Source organism: Hevea brasiliensis, chromosome 4, assembly GCF_030052815.1.
Source record: "Hevea brasiliensis isolate MT/VB/25A 57/8 chromosome 4, ASM3005281v1, whole genome shotgun sequence".
NCBI lineage: Eukaryota > Viridiplantae > Streptophyta > Magnoliopsida > Malpighiales > Euphorbiaceae > Hevea > Hevea brasiliensis.
In genome coordinates this window covers 7956714-7977958 of record NC_079496.1, presented here as the reverse complement: position 1 = coordinate 7977958, position 21245 = coordinate 7956714, and the positions used below count along the sequence as shown (strand labels likewise).

The following is a 21245-nucleotide window of genomic DNA, read 5'->3' as shown; positions in this document are numbered from 1 at the left end:
TAGCTTATGCACATTCACGCCTCCCTTATGCACTTTCACGGAATTGTGCATAACCTATGCACCAAGTCATGCAGTTTCGCATAAGTGACCAGCTTGAAAATCGCATAAGGGACTGCATGACTTATGCAGTCCACTTATGCAGTCCCATAAAGAGTTCATTAATGAGCTGGCAGAAGATTCCCTCAGAAAATCCCTCCTCAAACACACTATTTTAGGGCTCCATGTCAGAAAATGTTATAAATAGTCCCATTTCCCATTTTGAAAAGGGGAGAAAAAGAGAGACAAGGAGCAGAAAAGGAAAGGGAGAGGAGAGGCAGAATTTGAAGAGTCACTTTCACCTTCCACACCATTTTCAACCAAGATTTGTAGATTTCTTTCTTTCCTTATATTTTTCCTATATTTCTAGTGTTTAATTTCTTGTTTCTTAGCTTAGATTGAAGCTTATTTTCATATAAACTCAGATTTTCTTGTAAGGATTATGGGTAGTGAGTAGTTTACCTTTGATTCTGGAGTAAGGGTTGTAATATTTGAGATATTTTGTGGATTTTGATTGGGTAATCCATATTTTGTGGTCTTAATGAGTTTTATTCATTTCTTGTGTGCTTTATGACATGCTTAGTGTAGGATCCCATTAAGTGATGTTCTTAATCCATGGTTGAGGCACCGAAAGGAGAAGGCCTTGTGATAGATAATCAAGGAATTGGACTTAATTAACTTAGATCTAGAAATAGACTAAGGATTAAGAGGATTCACAGATTAATTAAAGAACTTAATGGTCTTAATTAATTCTAACTCCACAAAAGTAAGATTAGTTTGATTAAGGCACTCTTTGTCTCACTCGAAAGGGTATTCGAAGGATTTAAGAATTAATCTCCTCAAAGCCGTAAGTTTCACAAGATTGGATAACCAATTTAAAATCCCAAAATAGCTCGAATATGAAATACCGAACTCCGGAATCGCCTTTTCATAATTGTTAATTTTTAATTGAATTTAATTACTTGCCATTTTAAATTTTGCCATATTTCACTTGCTTATTTTAAATTGATACAATTTTAGTTTAATTGATACATTGTTGGATAGATTATTAATTTTGCACATATAGATTTCATACTCCAATACCCATCAATTTGTCTCTTTAATTTCAAAAATAGTTCAATTTAGTCAACTTTTTATATCAAAAATTCAATCATTAACACAACTCCTCGTGGGAACGATATCTTTTTCTATACTACTTGTACGACCCGTGCACTTGCGATAGGGACGCATCAAGTTTTTGGCGCCGTTGCCGGGGAGTTGTTTATTTAAGATTGAATTCTTGATTATTTTAGTTGTTTTTAGTTTTATTTTGTTATCTTTTCATTTTGTGTTTGTTTGTTCTTTTTCAGGTACTTTTAATCTTTTATGAGAAGAGCAAAAAGCACAAGTGACACATCCTTATTGTTCAATCCTGAAATTGAGAAATTTTGTAAAGCCAACAAGAAAGAAACCAGAAAAGAAAAGAATCCTTGAGAGAAACTGAATTAGAAGAAGTCATGGCTGATAAAGAATGAGAATTGGTGTTAATGCTGGAAATGATCGAAACAATGAAAATGCAGCCCAAGGTGAAGAGGTTGTTAATGCTAATGTGCCTAGGGGAAGTATGATGGATCATGCTTTTCCTCGTTTTGATGACTTGAGAGAGAGCATAGCAAGACCAAGAATTGATGCAAATAGTTACAAGATGGATTTTGGAGTTCTCCAAATGATTCAGAATTCTCAATTCGGAGGACATCCTTCTGAAAATCCACACACACATCTGAAGAAGTTTGCTATGATTTGTGATATGCAAAAACAACCTCTAGTGTCTGATGATGCAGCAAGATTGAAGCTATTCCCATTCTCTTTGAAAGATAGAGCATTGGATTGGCTTGATTCTTTACCTCACAACTCCATTACAAATTGGGAGTAACTTACTGATGCATTTCTTGCACAATATTTTCCACCTGGAAAAACTCAAGAGTTGAGGAATCAAATGACAGCTTTCAGACCAAGAGAAGATGAAACTCTATATGAGTCATGGATGAGATGGAAGGAATTAGAGAGACAATGCCCACATCATGCCATTCCAAAATGGATGATAAACCAGAATTTTTACACAAATGTCACTCCTGCTATCAGAGGAATCATTGATGCTCAAACAGGAGGAGAATTTATTATGAAGCATGAAGATGAAGCTTATGACCTATTGGAGAAAATTGCAAAGAATACTCATCTTTGGAGTAGTCCAAGAGGACCAGCTCCAACTCAAAAAAGGCAAGCTGCTGGAATGTATGATCTTGATCCATTCAACATGATTAATGCAAAGTTCGATGCACTTACAAATGTTTTGGCTAAGAAGATGGAAGATTTGAGTATGTTGGTTAGTTCATCATCATCATCTGGAAGTTCACAACAAGTAGCTTATGCAGAGGGAACTACCAGCTGTGGAGTAGACTATGGAGAGCAAGCAGCATATGTTGGTAATTATGGAAACAAACAAATGGGGAATCCTTATTCTCAAACTTATAATCCAACTTGGAGGAATCATCCCAACTTTTCATGGGGAAATCAGCAAAGTCAAGTTCCAAATCAGAATTTTCAACCACAACAGCAACAAGGAATTCCATATCAGCAAAATAGGCAACCATTGCCTAATTTTCAGCAGAAAACTATGAATCCTCCACCAAAACAGCAAGAACAAAGTTCCACCACTGAAGCTTTATTACAACAAATTCTTACTAACCAAAATAAGCATGATGAGGAGATGAGAGAGATGAAAGCAAGGCTAGAACAGATGCAGACACATAACAGAATGCTGGAAAATCAGATTGCACAACAAGCATCTTCCTCAGGTACCAAGTCTTTTGGTAAGCTTCCAAGTCAACCAGAAAACCCAAGAGAGCAGTGTCAAGCTAAGAAGTGGAAAAGTTGTAAATAATGAGAAGAGTGAAAATAGTGAGAAGAGAGAAAATGAGAAAGAAACTGATGAGGGTGAAAAACAAGAAAGTGAAAAACAAGAGAGTGCAGAAAAATGTAAAGAGAAAATTGAAGAGAAGGAAGAGAAGTATATACCTCCTGAGCCCTACAAGCCACAGCTTCCCTTTCCACAAAGATTTCAAAAAGCCAAGCTTGATAAGCAATTCGGGAAGTTTTTAGAGGTTTTGAAGAAGCTTTACATCAATGTGCCTTTTGTTGATGCTCTTTCACAAATGCCCTCTTATGCAAAATTCTTAAAAGAGATTCTCTCAAATAAGAGGACACTTGAAGACCATGAAACTGTAGCTTTGACAGAAGAATGTAGTGCCATCCTCCAAAGGAAACTTCCTCCAAAGCTCAAGGATCCAGGGAGTTTTTCAATTCCATGCCACATTGGGGAATTATGTTCAACAAAAGCTTTATGTGATTTAGGGGCTAGTGTTAGCCTTATGCCCCTCTCCATTTATGAGAAGCTCAATATGGGAGATCTTAAGCCAACTCACATTTCTCTTCAGTTAGCTGACAGATCAATTAAGTATCCTGAAGGGATTTTGGAGAATGTGCCTCTAAAGGTTGGGAAGTTCTATATACCTGTTGACTTTGTCATCTTGGACATGGAGGAGGATTCTAATATTCCAATTATCGTGGGAAGACCCTTTCTAGCTACAGCAGGAGCATTGATTGATGTTAAGGGAGAAAAATTGACTCTTAGAGTTGGTGAAGAGCAATTGGTTTTCAATATTAATAACACTATGAAGAAGCATCATTCTGAAGCTGATACTTGCTTGAGAGTTGATATTATTGATGAGCTGGTTGAAGAACACTTCAGAAAAAGATATCCGGAAGATCCACTTGAAAATTGTTTGGTTCATGGAGGAGGCATAGACTATGACAACCCTCATGTGGCTGCATATACTCAACACTTAGAGGGAAGTCCACCATTCATTTCTGCTCCAGTTTTTCAATTCACACAAAAGGAAAAAGTCGAATCTAAGCAACCATCATTCAAGGAAGAAGATGCACCTAAGGTAGAACTTAAGCAACTTCCTTCTCAGCTCAGGTATGAATTTCTTGGCACTAATAACACTTATCCAGTAATTGTAAATGCAAACTTGAGTACCTTAGAGGCTGATAAGTTGTTAAGAGTGTTGAGGCAATTCAGAAAAGTTTTAGGATATACCATAGATGACATTAAGGGAATAAGCCCACACTTTTGCATGCATAGAATTATTTTGGAAGAAAATTGTAAGCCATCTATTGAACATCAGAGGAGGTTGAACCCAAATATGAAAGAAGTTGTTAAAAAGGAAATTTTGAAGTTGCTTGTGCAGGGATCATATATCCCATCTCGCATAAGACTTGGGTGAGCCCAAGACATGTTGTCCCAAAAAAGGGTGGAATGACAGTGGTCAAAAATGAAAATAATGAATTAATTCCCACCAGAACAGTGACTAGTTGGCGAATGTGCATAGATTACAGAAAATTAAATGTTGCCACTAGAAAAGATCATTTTCCACTTCCCTTCATTGATCAAATGTTAGAAAGACTGGCTAGGCATTCTTATTTTTGCTATTTAGATGGATATTCAGGTTTTTTTCAAATCCCTATCCATCCAAATGATCAAGAGAAAACCACTTTTACTTGTCCATATGGAACCTTTGCTTATAGGAGGATGCCATTTGGGTTGTGTAATGCACCAGCCACTTTTCAAAGGTGCATGATGGCAATATTCTCAGATTTCATTGAAGACATAATGGAGGTTTTATGGACGATTTTTCTGTATATGGATCTTCATTTGACATATGCTTGGCTAACCTTTCTAAAGTTTTGCAATGATGTGCGAATCGACCTTGTGTTAAACTGGGAAAAGTGTCATTTCATGGTTCAGGAAGGGATAGTGCTTGGACATTTGGTATCTAACAGAGGAATAGAGGTTGATAAAGCCAAGGTTGAAGTGATAGAGAAGATGGCTCCTCCTACCAATGTCAAGGGAATTCGAAGTTTTCTAGGACATGCCGGGTTCTACAGACGCTTTATCAAGGATTTTTCTAAAATAGCTAAACCTTTGTCTAATTTGTTAAGTAATGACACACCATTTGTATTTGACCAAGAGTGTTTGGATGCCTTTTGCAGGTTGAAGCAAGCTCTTATCACTGCACCGATCATGCAACCACCTGATTGGAGACTACCTTTTGAAATTATGTGTGATGCTAGCAACTATGCAATTGGAGCTGTTCTTGGTCAAAGAAAGGACAAAAAGGCTTATGCTATTTATTATGCTAGTAGAACACTGGATGAGGCTCAAACAAATTATGCAACAACTGAAAAGGAATTTTTAGCAATTGTCTTTGCATTGGAAAAGTTCAGACCTTACATTATTGACTCAAAGGTGGTTATATTTTCAGATCATGCAGCCATCAGGTATTTGCTCCGTAAAAAAGAGGCTAAACCTAGGCTTATAAGGTGGATTCTGATGCTACAAGAGTTTGATTTGGAGATTAGAGATAAGAAGGGAGCTAAAAATGTAGTTGCTGATAATCTTAGTAGGCTGAAATTTGATGGTGAAGAACTGGATGAAATCCCTATTGATGAGTTTTTCTTGGATGAACAACTTTTCTCTCTTGTTGCTAAACTACCTTGGTATGCAGACTTTGTGAATTATCTATCTTGTGGAGTTTTACCCCTAGGTATGACATGGCAACAAAAGAAAAAGTTCTTGCATGAGGTGAAGTTTTATAGATGGGATGATCCTTTACTCTTTAGGAGATGTTGTGATGGTTTAATAAGGAGATGTATTCCTGATGAGGAGACACAGAGTATTATGCATCATTGCCATGCTTCTGATTATGGAGGACATTTTGGAATCTCTAAAACAGCTAGTAAAATTTTGCAAGCTGGTTTCTTTTGGCCAAATCTTTTTAAGGATGTGAGGAAATTTGTGTTGGAATGTGATAAATGTCAAAGGAGTGGAAACTTGTCAAAAAGAGATCAAATGCCCCTAAATGGTATTCTTGAAGTAGAATTATTTGATGTCTAGGGAATAGATTTTATGGGGCCATTTCCTCCTTCATTTGGTAATAGATACACCCTAGTTGGAGTTGACTATGTGTCAAAGTGGGTGGAAGCTATTGCAACTCTAACCAATGATGCTAGAGTGGTAGTGAAATTCTTGAAGAAATTTGTCTTGAGTAGATTTGGAGCTCCTAGGGCTGTAATTAGTGATGGGGGTTCACATTTTTGTAATAAGCAATTTGAGAGCTTAATGAGGAAATATGGTGTAGTGCAAAAAGATAGCTACCCCATACCATCCTCAAACTTCATGACAAGTTGAAATTTCTAACAGAGAGCTCAAGCATATCTTGGAGAAAACAGTGAACAATTCTCGGAAAGATTGGTCTATCAAACTAGATGATGCTTTACGGGCATATAGGACTACTTACAAAACCCCTATAGGAACTACTCCCTTTAAGTTGGTATATGGTAAGTCTTGTCATTTACCTGTGGAGCTAGAACATAGAGCATATTGGGCCATTCAGACCTTGAATTTTGATCTTAAGCAAGCTGGTGAAAAGAGACTATTGCAGCTTAATGAGCTTGAAGAATTAAGGATGGATGCTTATGAAAATGCCCGTATTTACAAAGAAAGAACTAAAGTTTGGCATGATAAGCATCTTAGGAAAAAGGAATTCAAAGAAGGTGATTTAGTTTTATTGTTCAACTCAAGATTGAAATTGTTCCCTGGAAAACTTAAATCAAGGTGGACTGGTCCATATAGAGTTTCTAAGGTTTTCCCTTATGGAGCAATTGAAATTTGGAGTGAAAAATCTGGGAATTTTAAGGTCAATGGGCATAGATTGAAGCATTACATAACTGGAGACCCAATAAAAGGAGCAAGCTGTTACAAGCTCTCCAATCCCTCACCTCTTTTCAATGAAACTCATGAAGAGTCCAGCTAAGGACTATAAATTAGCCCTCTTGGGAGGCATCCCAAGTCCTTTTATTTTGCTTTTGCTGATTTACTTTTACTTTCATTACTTTTGTTTTTATCTTGAATCTCCCCAAATTCAATTTTTGACATTGTTGAATTTTGTCCCTTGTAGATGTATTTCAAATGAGGAAGGCTGGTGAACTGTTGGGGAGTGATTCTTAACTTGAAAATTTTGTCTTTCAAACTCTCCCAAAAACTGATTGGTTTTTGCTGCATAACCTGTGCAGGGTCTGCTACCTAGTTTATGCAGAGAGGAAAAATGAAATTCTGCAGCAAAGAGGGTGTCTGCAGCAGATGGCTTATGTTCTTGGTGAGATTGGGTGTGTAACTTTTAAGTATTTGTGCTTATAATGTTAATATGGTGGTGAGTGGGTCATCTTTGTAATTTTGAGCTTACTTGGGTTGTGGATTCAAGGTGGACAAATTGCATTTTCTTGGCATGACTTAGGGAGTTTATCATTTGTGAATAGATGCAACTTTATGCAGGTTTTATAGAGTTTTTAATGTGCTAAATGTTGATTTGCAGAATTTGAGTCAAAATGGCATGGGTCATAAATGCCTTTTATGCAGGATTTACTTTTACATGCTTGTGTGATGAAATTTTGATGGATTTTGTATGTATTGATGTGTTTTTGGTGAAAATTTCTCATGGTTTATGCTTCATGGAATTATATTTCTTCATTCTAGGGTATTTTTCAAACTTGCAAATCATTTTCCATTGCAATCTCAATCTTGTTGAATTGTGCATAAGCAACTGCATAGCTTATGCAATCCTGCATAATCACAATTCTTACCATTTTTCACCTTTATTGCAAGTGCATAAGGAGAGTGCATAGCCTATGCAATTCTGCATAACCTCATTTTGTCAAATTTCATATCTGTCAAAACTTGCATAAGGTGAGTGCATGACTTATGCACATTTGCATAACTTCAAATTCTGCATTTTCTCTCTCTGCCGAGGGGTGCATAAGCAGAGTGCATGACTTATGCACTTCCGCATAACCAAAAACTCTGATTTTCTCTCTCTGCCAAAGTCTGCATAAGGAGGGTGCATAGCTTATGCACTTCTGCATGACCTCACATTCTGAAAATCAAAACCCACCGAAAAGTGCATAAGCAGAGTGCATAGCTTATGCACACCTGCATGACCACCAACCCAAAATTCCAAAAATCTGCCGAGACCTGCATAAGCAGAGTGCATGACCTATGCACTTCTGCATAACCACTTTCCATAAAAATCAAAACCCACCGAGGAGTGCATAAGCAGAGTGCATAGCTTATGCACTTCTGCATGACCACAAACCCAAAATTTCAAAACCCACCGAAAAGTGCATAAGCAGAGTGCATAACTTATGCACAACTGCATGACCATATTTTCCAAACACTAAAATCTGCCTAGAGGTGCATAAGGAGAGTGCATAGCTTATGCACTTCTGCATGACCACTCTCCCTGAAGGTCAAAACTTGTCGAACAGTGCATAAGGACAGTGCATTACTTATGCACTTGTGCATGAGTTATTTCTTTGAAGTCCAAAACAAGCCGAGACATGCATAAGTAGGGTGCATAAGTTATGCACACCGATTAATCCCCTTATGCAGTCTTACACAACCAAATCCAAAACTCCCATCGGCACCCATTTCTCCCGCCTCCCGTATTTTCTGTTCCCGACCGTCCGTTCCCCTCCATTTCTCCCGACATTTTCCTCCTTTCCTTCTTCTCCACACCCATTGCCGCCGCCCTAGCCCTAACTACCCCGAGCATATTTTCTTTTCCCCTCACCTTCACCATCGGCAATGGAGTCGCCTCCCCATTCCCGTCCAGTTTCCCCTCTCCAGGTTTCACCATTGTCAACGATACCTCCTAACCCTAATTCGCCTCCACAAGCGACACCCCCACCATCCTCCACAACCACGTATAAACGAAATATCAGGTCGAAATCCACTAGGCCCATGTCCTCTGCACCTCTTCTATCCAAACGCAAGGAACCACCACCCAAAAAGCCAAAAGCTTCAGCCTCCACACCCTCTTCCAGCAAAAAGCCAATTTCAGTAGCTTCACAGGTATCAAAGTTACCTTGGCCTCTTCCTGATACAATTCAAAGGCAACTTTTAAGAGACTCAAGGATAGGAGGGTACAACCCACTAGGTATATTTCTGCCGATTCTCTATAATCTCTTGGTTTATTTGACAATGTAGTTGCATATCTTGATGGTATGGGTTGGATGGAATTTGTGCATAAGCAAGAAATTGTTTACCCAGCTTTAGTTTTGGAGTTTATTTCTTCATTCTCTGCTACCCTTAAATTGCATGATGTAGACCATAAGCCAACTATGAAATTTAGATGTTTGGGGCAAAACAGAGAGTTAGCATTGGATCAATTTCATAGCATTCTTGGTTTTGCAACTGATGGGCTATTTAGAGTGCCATATACAGGGGTAGAGGTAGCAAACAAGGGTATTTGGAATGCTGCCCAATTTTGGAGAATTATCACAAACCAACCTCAGACTTTTTCTGCTGGTAGATCAAAAACCTCTCAAATACTTGACCCTGCACTTAGGTTTATTCATAGACTAATTGCTAGCACTATTTTAGGCAGAGGGACTAGTTCTGGTGCTGTTGGGAAATCTGAATTATTTATGTTATGGTGTGTATTTCACAAGGTCAAGGTTTCTCCTGGTTATTTCTTTTGTGAGCATGTGCTGCATATTGCCACCAAATCCATAGGTGACATTGTTTTGGGTGGGCTCATAACTGTCATAGCCAAGCATTTTGGTTTTAATCCTGAAGAGCACCCAATACCAGCACTTGTGGACACCTTATATTTTGATGCTGTGCACCTATCCAAAATAGGGTTCAGTTTGCCACATTTTGATACTGCACAACCAGCAGCAGAAGCTGAACCCACTGCACAACGAGAAGCCCAACCTGCCCAATCAGTCCCACAGCACTCTACTAAACCCACCCCACCCCCTCAATCTGCACAGGACACCCCAGCCTTACACCTCCACACCTCCTACAGCTGAACCCTCCTCATCCACAGCCCCTCCTGCATTCAACACTAAAGCCTTATTCACCTATCTTGAAAGGCTTAGTGATGATATATACTTTGTGGATAGGAAGCTTGACACTGGTCTTGACACCCTCAAGGATCGTCATGATCACCTATTTGACCTTGTCATGGAAACCAGAGATAAGCAGAAAGAATTGAAGGAGATGATGAAGCAGCTCATGATCTTTCTGGGAATGCCACCTCCACCTCCATCACCTCCTCCAGCACCATCATTTCGACAGCAAGCAGCAGCCACCAGCCCCTTAGCAACATCAATGGACAAGGGCAAAACAATAGAACTGGATTAGTTTTTGTTTTGCTTTTGTTCAAACTTGTAGGACTTTTCCTTTGTAAATAAGTTCAAACATTTATAGTTTGTTTTGAATTCTGTTAGTTTCTTTTGAATTACTTTGTTTTGAATTCTGTTTTTATTACAGTTTTATTGGATGGCCATTACATTAGTTTCTTATTGATTTTTATTGCCTTTTGCCCTTTTGTGCATAATTGTCCATATATTGTATATTTTTGCATGCTTCTACTGGTGGTTGCACATTTTTTCTTGTTAATCATCATGCAGCAGCTTTTGAATATACTGCACAGGCTGTGAATTCCCTTATGCAAATATTTTGCATAGCCTGTACAGCCCTTTTATGCAACTTATGCAGAACTGCACAGGCTGTAATCCCCTTATGCAAATGTCCTGCATAGCCTGTACAGCCCTTATTGCCACTCATGCAGAATCGCATGGCTTATGCACCCTACTTATGCACATGTTCTGGACAGCACTTTACTTTGCATAACCTGTGCAGCTTCTTATGCATCCCTTTATATCTTGAATTCTCCTCTGCTCCATACCAGGTAACTCTTTCTTTTTGCTCTTAATTTTTACTAATCCTGGTTATTCCCTTTGCTTTGAGTTTTGATATTGCATTGCTTGAGACATTGAGGACAATGTCTAATTTTGAGTTTGGGGGTGCATTTTGATTTTTGCTTCATTTTTCACATTTTGAGTATAGAGCATCCCATCCCATTCCATTTACATATATTGTAAATATTTTACATATACATCCATACATACATATACATTACACATTTACACACACATTATATATCACTTAGAAATTGTACATATTGCACATAAATAGATTCCCTCCATTTAGTTAATGCATTACTCTTTTTTAGGAATCATGCATCATGCATTCAAATCTTTTGCCAAATCCCTTGAGTTTTGAAAAGTTGTCTATGAGAGTGATTTGACTCACCCTTTAGTTGGGTTTGTGGATTGAAAGTTCCTAAGAGGTGCAAGGTTTCGAAGTGTCTATCTCTTGCCTATATCTTCTTAGCCAAAAAGCCACCCAATTAGTCATTTGGAGATGGAAGTGTTTAGAGGGAATTATTGGATATAAGGTAGTCAAATGATGTCTCACCAATCCTAGAACAAATTTTCTAAACCTTTCAAGGCGAAATACCAGCTTGTACTTGAAAAGAGAAATGATTAGGCATTCTTTGATTTAAACCTTGTCATTTTAAACCTTTGGCCCTTTTTCCCAATTAAAATTTACCCTTGCAAACCCCTTTAAGCCTTTTTATCCCTAATTTTTTCTTGACATCCTTATTGTTACCTAGCCAATGAACCAAACACTCCAACCCTTTTCATGAGAATAATCATTTACAACATTAGGTACATAAATATATATAAAAAAAAAAAGACAAAAAAAAAATGCAATAAAAGGGAGAAGAAATGCTTGCCACCTTGTAAAAGTGCTAGTATATGTGCTTTTCACCATTGTCATTCAAAATGAAAGAAATCCACCCAAAATATTAAAAGAAATGAGTTTGGGGGTGGCAAATTTTAGGGACAATCATCAAAAGAAAATGCAAAATGCAAGTTTAAAAAATCAAATGTCCCTCATTTTTATGTGTTTTGTAAACTATGCTAGCACTTGACAATCCTCATTGTGTATTTCTCTCCCCCATATATATAAAGAAGAAAAATGTATAATAAAATAAGAAATGTACCTTATGTTGTCAAAAATTGAAAATATTCTCATGTTTTGAATCCTTTTTACCCATCTTTCTTTCTAGCCTCATTTTAAACCCCATGGCCCCATTGCATCCCTAAAAAGACCTTTGATCTCTTGATAGTACTTGCTACATTAGTGGAGATAGGAGTAGGGAATTTGCCTATGGGATTGGAGAAATTATCTATTCATTCATTTAATTCCATCATTCTATATAGAGACACTTTGCTTATTGATTATCCTAGAATTCCTTTTGAGCATAACTTTCTCTTTTGATTGGTTGGTTTGGGGATTTTGAATGATAATTGACTTGATGGCTAAGCGGTGAAAGCTTGGATAAACATTAGACTCTTTGCATTTTGAAGGATAGGTATATGGATTGTTGGTGTGGCTAAAGGTGTGTTAAGTTACTTTAATAGTTGATTTTCATAGCTCTTTGGATAAGGCACCCCTAAAAAAATTTGCATTGCAATTTTAAAGTTTGCTTGAGGGCAAGCAAAAGCTTGAGTTTGGGGGTATTTGATGCATACATTTTGCATAGTCATTTAGGTCTAATTTCATAGCTATTTTATTTTATTATTAGTCATTTTTAGCTAATTTCATTAGTTATTTAGTTAGTTTTTCATAATTGTCAATTTTAGATTAATTTGTAATTTTTATTTTGTTTTGTAGGAAAAATGGTGTTTTTGAAGGACCGAAGTGAAATTTTGCCATTGAGGAGCGACTTCTACAGCCAAAGATGTCAAAAACAAGTTTTCAAGCTGAAATATGCGTGGACCAAATTATGCATAATTTGCCGCATAAGCTATGCGGATCTGCATAAAGAGAAAAATCACTGTTCCCATACCTGCCGAAATGTGCATAAGGAGACTGCATAGCTTATGCACATTCACGCCTCCCTTATGCACTTTCACGAAATTGTGCATAACCTATGCACCAAGTCATGCGGTTTCGCATAAGTGACCCAGCTTGAAATCGCATAAGGGGTGCATGACTTATGCGATCCACTTATGCGATCCATAAAGAGTTCATTAATGAGCTGGCAGAAGATTTCCTCAGAAAATCCCTCCTCAAACACACTATTTTAGGGCTCCATGTCAGAAAATGTTATAAATAGTCCCATTTCCCATTTTGAAAAGGGGAGAAAAAGAGAGACAAGGAGCAGAAAAGGAAAGGGAGAGGAGAGGCAGAATTTGAAGAGTCACTTTCACCTTCCACACCATTTTCAACCAAGATTTGCAGATTTCTTTCTTTCCTTATATTTTTCCTACATTTCTAGTGTTTAATTTCTTGTTTCTTAGCTTAGATTGAAGCTTATTTTCATATAAACTCAGATTTTCTTGTAAGGATTATGGGTAGTGAGTAGTTTACCTTTGATTCTGGAGTAAGGGTTGTAATATTTGAGATATTTTGTGGATTTTGATTGGGTAATCCATATTTTGTGGTCTTAATGAGTTTTATTCATTTCTTGTGTGCTTTATGACATGCTTAGTGTAGGATCCCATTAAGTGATGTTCTTAATCCATGGTTGAGGCACCGAAAGGAGAAGGCCTTGTGATAGATAATCAAGGAATTGGACTTAATTAACTTAGATCTAGAAATAGACTAAGGATTAAGAGGATTCACAGATTAATTAAAGAACTTAATGGGTCTTAATTAATTCTAACTCCACGAAAGTAGGATTAGTTTGATTAAGACACTCTTTGTCTCACTCGAAAGGGTATTCGAAGGATTTAAGAATTAATCTCCTTAAAACCGTAAGTTTCACAAGATTGGATAACCAATTTAAAATCCCAAAATAGCTCGAATATGAAATCCCGAACTCCGGAATCGCTTTTTCATAATTGTTAGTTTTTAATTGAATTTAATTACTTGCCATTTTAAATTTTGCCATATTTCACTTGCTTATTTTAAATTGATACAATTTTAGTTTAATTGATACATTGTTGGATAGATTATTAATTTTGCACATATAGATTTCATACTCCAATACCCATTAATTTGTCTCTTTAATTTCAAAAATAGTTCAATTTAGTCAACTTTTTATATCAAAAATTCAATCATTAACACAACTCCTCGTGGGAACGATATCTTTTTCTATACTACTTGTACGACCCGTGCACTTACGGTAGGGATGCATCAGCAGGGCAAGAAACCAGAATTCTCAATAAGAGATGATGGTCTATTGCTACACCAAGGCAGAATGTGTGTTCCTAATGATGTTGATTTGAGGCAGATCATTTTGAAGGAAGCACATGAGTCTCCTTTTGCCATGCACCCTGGTGGTACAAAAATGTATAGAGGGCTAAAGGAGCATTACTGGTGGATGGGTATGAAAAGAGATGTGGCAGAGTTTGTTTCCAAATGCCTAACTTGTTAGCAAGTAAAGGCAGAGCATCAAGTACCCGCTGGGTTGTTACATCCACTACCAGTGCCAGAATGGAAATGGGAGAGAATAACAATGGATTTTGTGATGGGACTTCTAAAGACACAGAAGAGTCATGATGCAGTATGGGTCATTATCGACAGATTGACTAAGTTTGCTCATTTTTTGCCAGTCTGAATGGACTACAGTTTAGACAAATTGGCCAGGTTGTACATCGATGAGATTGTGAGACTTCATGGAGTGCCAGTATCCATTGTATCAGACAGAGATCCTAGGTTCACGTCTAGATTCTGGGGTAGTCTTCAGAGATCCTAGGTTCACTTCTAGATTTTGGGGTAGGAACTAGATTGAACTTCAGTACTGCATTCCACCCACAGACAGATGGCCAGTCTGAAAGAGTAATTCAGATTTTGGAGGACATGCTACGGGCTAGTGTGATTGAGTTTGAGGGCAGTTGGGATATACACTTGCCTTTGATTGAGTTTGCTTATAACAACAGCTACCAATCTAGTATTGGATGCCCCCATATGAAGCTTTGTATGGCAGAAAATGTAGAACCCCGTTGGGTTGGGATGACGTGGGCGAAAGAAAGATGATTGGACCCGAAATTATTCAGCAAACTGAAGAGAAGATCAGAGTGATTAGAGATCGACTTAAGACTGCATCAGACCGTCAGAAGTCCTACATTGATTTGAAGAGAAGGGAAATTGAGTATGCAGTGGGTGAGAAAGTTTTCCTTAAAGTTTCTCCTTGGAAGAGAATTATGAGATTCGGCAGAAAGGGGAAACTGAGTCCTCATTTCATTGGGCCTTATGAGGTTCTGAAAAGAGTGGATCCTTTGGCATATCGATTGGCACTACCTCCAGAGTTGGAGAAGATACATAACATCTTCCATGTGTCTATATTGAGGAGGTACCGATCAGACCCATCTCATGTAATACCAGTGGAAGAAATTGAAGTGAATCCAGACCTCACATATGAGGAAGAACCCATAGAGATTCTGGCTTATGAGGTGAAGCAGCTACGGAATAAGCAGATACCATTGGTAAAAGTGCTGTGGAACCATCATTCGGGCCAGGAGGCTACTTGAGAACGAGAGGAGGACATGAGGAGATAGCACCCACAGCTGTTCAGAGATTAATACCAGGTAAAATTTCGAGACGAAATTTATTTAAGGGGGGGAGAATTGTAACACCCCTATTTGTATAGCCTGGTATATTTCACTGTTTCGGTGACCGATGTTAGTCCGGACAATTAAGGGGATTAGAACCACACTTAAGACAACTAGAGAAGCTATAAATACAAATAATTAGTAATTGCCAATTAGTTAAGTATGAATAAGAAAAACAGAACATAAGAAGTTAAACGAGCCAAGAGTCACAGCGATGGGTAACCTTCTCGGGAAGGACTGCGAAGTCATTTTAAACTCAAATTTCGAATCGTAAAATATGACACTGCGGTCCTTAGGACCATTGCGAACACAGTGGAAAAGAAAAAATCACGAAAAAGAATTATTAAGTCAGTCAAATAATTAGGTCAGGGAGCCGGAAGAAATATTGAATTATTTGCAAACCGGGTTGAACCGGTGAGGGGCAATTTGGTTAATTGACCCCAAGAGCTGACTCTTGACCTAACTGTCAAATAAAATCGAAGAAAAGAAAATTTTGGAATCAAGAATTAAATTAAAGAACTAATAAAAAAAATAAATATAAAATAAAAAAAGAAAATTGAAAAAAATTTATTAACTCATGCTTACCTCATTGGATGACATCATCATATGTCAAAATACAATTTTAATTTGCCTACCCAAATTGACCAAGTCAATTCTTGTTAATGAGACCTAAAATAACAAAAAAGAAATGAAAAAAAATCATTTTTTTGGTCTTCTTCTTCCTAAGTGCCGCCCCAATTTTCTATTCTCTCTTTCTCATTTTTTCTTCCACCATTTTTAAGGAACAAAAGCTTGAACTCTTTGGTTCCTTTCCATAAATCCCTTAAATTTTAACATTAAATCTTACCCTTAGACCTAGATAAACACTTTGGGAGCAAGAAGGGAGAGAAAACTTGGAGAATTGAAGAACTAGGGAATCTACAAAGTGAGGTAAGCACTTCAATTTAAAAGTTTGAGATTTAATTGTTGTGTTTTTAGCTTGAATTACTTAGAAATTCATTTAAAATGAAAAGAAAGTACTTGTTGAGGGATTATATAGAATTTTGGCTAGCTAGGGTTTGGTTGGATAAAGTATGAATTTGTTTGAGCTAAACATGTTAGGAAGCATAATTGAGTTAAGGAAGCATGCTTATAGGTGTTTAATTAGCTAAATGCAACAAATGACATGAATTAGGGTTTTGGACATTAGGGTTTAGAGACAAAAAATGTGAGAAACTTATAAATGGTGTCTTTAACCTAATGTGAAGTGAGGAATGGTTATTTGTGACCTAATTAAGTGTGTTAGAAGTGTTGGAATTAAAGTCAAATTCGGAGGCTGCAGCATGACCAAGTCAACTTTGAATGACCAAAAATGAAATTTTACAAGTCCAATTGATATGGGACCAATTGAGGATGAAAATAAGCACTAAATGACACAATTTTCATTTAGGAAGCATGCCCAAAAAGTGACTAAAACCTAGTGAATAAATTAACCAAAGTTGAAAAATTGCAGGCTACCCTGCACAAACTGACCAAATGAACAGTATTTGTTCATTTGGTCATAACTCAAGCTAGGTAGGTCAAAATGACTTGAAATTTTACCAGTGATTAGATGAGATATAGATCTAAAACTTTTATGAAGAACACAAACCCAAATTATGCCATTAACCCAATCAAATTATTAAGCAAAATTGAATCACTGAACTTACAGAACTGCAGATTTACCATATAAACAGTAAAGTTTTAATGGCTATAACTCTCTTTAGAAAACTCCGATTTAGGTGATTCTTGAACCGATGAAAACCTAAGACATAGTAGAACATTTCATATGGAGAAAATTAGACTAAATTATGGACTTAACTTGATCAAATTGCTGAATGAAGTTGGATCAATAAATCTACAGAACTAAATTCTGCAGCATGAACAGTAATCGTAATTTGGGTATAACTTGAGCTACAAAACTCCAATTGGAGTGATTCAAAAAGGAGAATAAACTTAAGACAATAGGGAACATTTTCTATGAAGGAAGTTTTGCCAAAGTCCAACAGAAAAGTGATCAATGGAACAGTGCAACCTAGACAAAAAAAATTGAAAATTGATAATTTTGCCTAAAAGACTTAAGTTTTGAGAAAATGACCAAAACCAACAAGTTTGGTGACCAAAATGTGTTATGTGGGTGAAGTTAGAATTCCCATACCTATTAAACCTTAGAAAGTCAATAATTTGACTTAAATAGTGTAGTGAATAGTAACCCGAAACACAAAAATTTCAAGAACGTCGAGTTTAGCACATTAGAGCAAGATAAAAGTGAAGTTAAATTTATTTTTGGGTTTATGCTAAGTTATGGTACTGAAACATTATGAAACTGTGTGTTTCAGCTGAAAAAGACTTGAAAGCTCGGAGAGACTGAGTCAAGGCCTAGAGGCGACTCACGTCAGGTTTGTGCACAATAAACCTTATTTGAGCCTTTTGTCATTGAAAAATTGATTTAGTGTGATTTATGAAAATTTGAAGTTAATTATGAATTGTGTTGCCATCTTGTGAATGAAATTATGACTTTGGAAACTTATTGGATTTCTCACGAATCATTTGAATAAAATGTTTGAAATTGATTTTTAATTCACACTTAGCATGACAGTATCTTATTATTCCTCCTCTATTTATGGGGTGAGATCGGTTATCTTTCCTCCCTCTCTGGTTTACCAGTTGAGGTTGTAGATCGGATGAGTACTCATTAGCTAGCTAGCCACCTCCCTCATTGATTTCAATTAGTGGGGTTGTAGATTGCTTTGTCGTGGTGTACAACACGGCATTGATCGGAAATTTTATGTTATGGCTTAAGTTGTGTATGAATTGGCAACACTGTGTTTCTTAAAGTATTTGACTAAATTGTATTATTATGAGTTTTGATAATTTGAGAAATATTTAAATTGTGTTTTGTTAATGAATTATTTATATATTGTTTTTTAATTTTTTTTTATTGTGCACCACTGAGTATTTTTATACTCAGCGATAGTTTAATTTACTGTCGCAGATAAGAGCAAGGAGAAAGCAGCAGAGTGAGCTACGGGATTGACAAGAACTTCTTGATCCCTTTTGTACGGGTATTGTTTTATACCCTTGTAATTATTTAGATGTAAATACTGTAATGTCATAAGTATCAATGTAAAGTGAGCAGTTGTATAATAAATTGTAATAATATTATTTTTGGATTTTATATCTGTAAATTTAATTTGTGCATACAATGTTGATGGAATTATTTGAAATGGTTTGTGTTCAAAATTTTGAGTTGACTTAAAATTATTTGGTGGTTGGGAGTTGTGTAAAATTATTAGAACTGTTTTTCATAAGTATTTGAAGAACTGCTTTCTTAAAATACAAACAGAACTCTGTCAAAATTTTTATAAAATTTGCGATAAAATTAAAATGGATAAAAAATTTTACTAGTTTATAAGCTTTGAATAAATGATTTTAATTCCTATCAAAATGCTCACCACTTTCAAAATGCAAGAAAATAGTTTTAAAATCCCTTATAGTGTACTTAATGAATTATCGGTAGGTGAAGTTCGGTAGTTCATTAGATATTCTACGGAATCATGTTATGTCCTACAGAGGATAAGGGGTGACAGGTTTCTCGTCCATTAAGGACTTGGAAAAATATTTAGGAGTTCTTTTGCTGCACTCAAGGGTTGGAAAGGCAACATACAGTTATATTGTGAAAAATGTTAGGCCTAAATTGGCAATATGGAGTGCTAAGCAACTTTCATTTGCAAGTAGAGTGACTTTGGCCCATTCGGTGCTGGTGGCCATGCCTATTTATGTAACACCCCCGTTGCATAGCCTGGTAGATTTCACTGTTCTGGTGACCGGTGTCGATCCGGAAAATTAATGGGATTAGGGCCACACTTAAGACAACATGAGAAGCCATAAACACAAATAATTAGTAATGTTTAATTAGTTAACTATAAATAAGAAAAACAGAACATAAGAGGTTAAGCAGAGAGTCACGGCGATGAGTGACCTCCTCGAACGACATGAAGTCGTTTTAAACTCAAATTTCAAGTAAAAGTGACGCCTGCGGTCCTTAGGACCCTTATGGACACAAATGGAAAAGAGAAAATCACGAAAAAGAAGCTGTTAAGTCAGTCAAATAATTAGGTCGAGGCGGAAGAAATATTGGATTATTTGCAAACCGGATGAACTGCCGAGGCGATTTGGTCAATTGACCCCGAGAGCTGACTCCTGACCTAACTGTCAAATAAAATCGGAGAAAAGAAAATTTCGGAATTGAGAATTAAATTAAAGAACTAATCGAAAAATAAATAAAAAAAAAAGAAAGAAGATGGAAAAGTCAAAGTGATGACATCATGCATGATGTCATAAAGGCTTAATTGATTTATTTTATTAATTTGGGATTTTTGGTCTTCCTAAGACATAAAAGAAAAGAAAAGAAAAGAAAAAAAAATATAATAAAGTCATCTTCTTCATAAAAAACGTGACTCTCTCTCCCTCACCCTCTCCCTCACCCAAAACCTCCATTAAAGCTCATTTTGAGCTTGATCAAATCCCTAATTCCACCATAGAAAAATTAGCCACCATAGTTAAAGCTTATCTAGGCAACTTGAGAAGTGGATTGAGCAAGAAAGAAAGAAGGAAAATTTGAAGAAAAGGAGGAAGAAAATTCTGCTCAAGGTTGGTAATACAAGCCTTAATTTTTCTTTGTTTAATTAGTGTTTATATGGCATTAAGAGCTTGTAAATAACCTTAAAATGAAAAAAAATTTTTGGAAGAACAAACTGAATTTTGGGGAAGCTTGAGAGGAGAATGCTATGCATGAATATTATGCAATTGAATGAGTTTAGAAACCTTACTTAGTTAAATGATTAACATTAAAATCATTAGAAGTAATTAAATGCAAGAGTTAGTGAGATTAGGGTTTCAATGCTAGGGTTTATGAACCAAAATTTGGAGAAATGCATAAATGACATGTTGGACCTATTGTGAAGTGAAATAATGGTCAATTATGACCAAATAACTTGTGTGGGAATGATAGGAATGAAAACTAAATTCGGAGGTAAATGGTCATGCTGCTGGCAGCATGACCAAACCCACTTTGAAGGACCAAAACTCAAATTTTACAAGTCTAATTGATATGCCACCAATTGGAGATGAAAATAGACATAAAAGAGCACAATTTTCATTAAGGAACCATAGCCAAAAACTGACCAAAACTTGGTGAAACAATTGACCAAAGTGAGTTGATAGCAGGCTGCCACTGCACTAAACTGACCAAATGAACAGTAACTGTTCATTTGGTCATAACTCGAGCTAGGTAGGTCAAATTGACCTGAAATTTTACCAGCAATTAGATATGATATAGATCTAAAACTTTCATGAAGAACACCAACCCAAATTAGGCCATTAACCCTTTCAAAATCATTGAGCAAAATTAAATTACTGTACTGAGATTCTGCAGAATTTTCATTGAGCAGCAATGTTTGGATGGCTCTAACTCTCTCTAGAAAACTCGGATTTAGGCGATTCTTGAACCGATGGAAACCTAAGACATAGTACAACATTTCATATGAAGAAAGTGAGACCAAATTATGAACTTAACTTGGTCAAATTATTAACCAAAGTTGGACCAAAAATCTGCC

The 21245-nt window shown here is 36.6% G+C and overlaps 1 non-coding gene across 1 annotated transcript; it reads right to left on the bottom strand.

Moving 5' to 3' along the window:
- Positions 1-1995: 1995 nt before the first annotated feature.
- LOC131179632 (small nucleolar RNA R71) lies at positions 1996-2103 on the bottom strand. The gene has a single exon (XR_009148522.1). It is a non-coding gene; the product is annotated as a small nucleolar RNA R71 (small nucleolar RNA).
- Positions 2104-21245: the final 19142 nt, after the last annotated feature.